Source organism: Trichechus manatus, unplaced genomic scaffold, assembly GCF_000243295.1.
Source record: "Trichechus manatus latirostris isolate Lorelei unplaced genomic scaffold, TriManLat1.0 scaffold00197, whole genome shotgun sequence".
Classification (NCBI taxonomy): Eukaryota; Metazoa; Chordata; class Mammalia; order Sirenia; family Trichechidae; genus Trichechus; species Trichechus manatus.
Genome location: NW_004444133.1, coordinates 4,536,408 through 4,539,609, shown reverse-complemented (window position 1 = coordinate 4,539,609; position 3,202 = coordinate 4,536,408).

Genomic DNA, 3,202 nt, shown 5'->3' with positions numbered 1-3,202 from the left:
GGATATCTGGGGGCCATACTCTCGGGGTTTCTCCAGTCTGTCTGACCAGTAAGTCTGATCTTTTTTTTTTTGTGAGTTAGAATTTTGTTCTACATTTTCCTCCAGCTCTGTCTGGGACCCTCTATTGTGATCCCTGTCAGAGCAGTTGGTGGTGGTAGCTGGGCACCATCTAGTTGTGCTGGACTCAGTCTGGTGGAAGCTGTAGTACTTGTGGTCCATTAGTCATTTGGACTAATCTTTCCCTTGTGTCTTTGGTTTTCTTCATTCTGCCCTGAATGATAGCTACTTCTATCAAGAGCTTAAATTAGTTTGGAGGTCAATTTCTTCTGATTTCAAGAGCATAAGAACTGTTTCATAACCCCTTTCTTAGCTGAAAGTGAGAAATCACTACTTCTGATATAGGACAGATATTTGCCCGTTTGGGATCATCCTTAGCATAAGAGCTATTCTTAAACCCCATAAGAGACAAGACCCAGGATGGAATACAGCCACTAGATTCTCTTATAACCTGGTATGTCCTCTGTATTGGCAGTGATAGGCCAGGTTAGTCTCCTCCTCACCAGGTATAGTGCAGACCTAAAATGGTTTAGACAAAAGGCACAAGAGAAAGGGAATAGTGAGTTGTGCAGGAGGAAGGCAACTCATCTATCCACATCCCAAAAGATGCTTAGCTAACACTGTTCTCCACAGCATGAGAAAAATGTATCCATTACTTTACAAAAATCTGAATAAACATGTACTAAGCTGGTTAATTGTAATAACAAATTTTTATAAATCTGAAAGAAAAGTAATTGATGTTCATGTTAGTGATATAATTAAAGATGTTTAATATACTTTCTGAAACAATACTAAACACTAAAATTGGTCTTTAGAAATTATATGGCATAGAGATGCTCACTAGCCAGAATATTAACATACGCAAACCCCAAACCCACTCCTGTCATGTCAGTTCTGACTCATAGCAACCCCATGGGTTTTCCAAGGCTGTATGTACATCTCTGTGGAAGCAGACTACCATCCAGACCATGCTTAATAATTTGAGATTTTATCGCGTATTATTCTCTAGGGAATAGGCTCTTAGATTGTAGAGTATTTTCTTCTAAATGTGCTGACACATACTATATGAACATAAAAGTATAAGTCATAGAACCCAGATCTACTTAGTTGGCACCTTCACACAAAACTTGATAACCCATTGCTATCAAGTCGATTCCAACTCATATAGTGACCCTATAGCACAGAGTAGAATTGTCCCATAGCGTTTCCAAGGAGCAGCTGGTGGATTCAAACTGCGACCTTTTGGTTAGCAGCTGAATGCTTAACCACTGCACCACCAGGGCTCCGCCAAACTTGATAGTGGTGGTTTAAATATGAAGAGCTTGTAAACTGATATTATATGGCAAAGTTATAATGAAGATTTAGATAAATAAACTTTGCCTTAGAAAGCTAGAATTTCTATTATTATAATGGAATAGTATAGCCTTTTCAGTTTGAAAAGAATGCTTTACATAGCTTGTTTCTCTCTTTGCCAGCAGTAAGAAAATTATCAGTCATTTCTTTTAGTTTCCTTGTCAGAAGCCCTTTGAAATTGTCTCTACACCAGCCATTCTGAACTTTGAGTTGATGGCATACATATATCTAAATGATTCGTGAGTTGACGTAAGAACCATAGTTCCGTGATAATTATCTTCAAATCAACAGGTATATTAAATGTGGTAGGTTTTTTTCTTTTTCCCTGAAAAGTTACTATTAAACTGCTGATATATTTTATAATTGATGGCATTTTACTATTGAGAAAATAAGACTTTTGTGGGGTATTTTAAATCAGTGAAATATAAAAATTTGAAAATGATTTACCATCTTACCAAAATAAATTAAAATGAAATAAAAGTTGTCCCTAAAGTAGTGTCACCTTTTTCACTTGCAACTAAATATGCACATTTGAATGGCAGAGAAGAGGTGGCCCTCTAGCTAAGCTGGTGTACCATGGATTGTTAATTAGCGTGTCTTATGTGTGAACTTCTGTTGTGTTTGCCAAGGTGGAAGAAACATTGAGAAATGCTGATATCTACACTTTGCTGGGAAGGCAGGGATGGGAATGGCTTCCTTTCACAGTGCTTCTTGATTCCATATGTAGGGACATCCATTAACCTAAGAGTCCTGGTCTCTCCCATTTCCCTCCTACCTCCCCAGGAAGGAAAGGAGTTAAGGGTAAAGACTAGGCCTGCTAGGCCCTCCCTCCCCTTTCTTTGGATTTATTATGCCTGCAGAGAGCCTATGCTGTGTTTTAGGCTTTGCAGTTAAGGCTCTCTGCCTCTGCAAGGGGACACTCATGATTGTGTAGAGCTGCCCATGCTTGGTGAACAGGTATTTCTTTTTTTTTTTTATTGTGCTTTAAGTGAAAGTTTACAGTTCAAGTTAGTTTCTCATAAAAAAATTTATACCCACACTGTTACGTGACCCTAGTTGTTTCTCCCTGTAATGTGACAGCACACTCCTTTCCACACCAGATTTCCTGTGTCCATTCAACCAGCTCCTGTCCCTTTTTGCCTTCTCATCTCGCCTCTGGACAGGGGCTGCCCATTTACCAAAATATGTATCTACTTGAGCTAAGAAGCTTTCTCTTCACAAGTATCGTTTTATGTCTTATAGTCCAGTCTAATCTTTGAAGAGTTGGCTTCGGGAATAGTTTCAGTTCTGGGCTAACAGAGAGTCCAAAGGCAGTGTCTTCTGGGGTCCCTCCAGTCTCAGTCAGACCATTAAGTCTGGCCTTTTTACTAGAATTTGAGTTCTGCAACCCATTTTTCTCCTGCTGCATCAGAGACTCTCTGTTGTATTCTTTGTCAGGATAGTCATTGGTGGTAGCTGGGCACCACCTAGTTCTTCTGGTCTCAGGCTCATGGGGTCTATGGTTTACGTGGCTCTTTCTGTCTCTTGGACTAATATTTTCCTTATGTCTTTGGTATTCTTCATTCTCCTTTGCTCCAGATGGGTTGGGACCAATTGAAACATCTTAGATGGTCACTTGCTAGCTTTTAAGACCCCAGACAGCACTCAGCAAAATGGGATGCAGAACATTTTCTTAATAAACTTTGTTTTGCCAGTTGACCTAGATGTCCCCTGAAAGCATCGTCCCCAGACCCCTGCCCCTGCTACTCTGTCCCTCAGAGTGTTTGGTTGTATTCATGAAACTTCTTAGCTT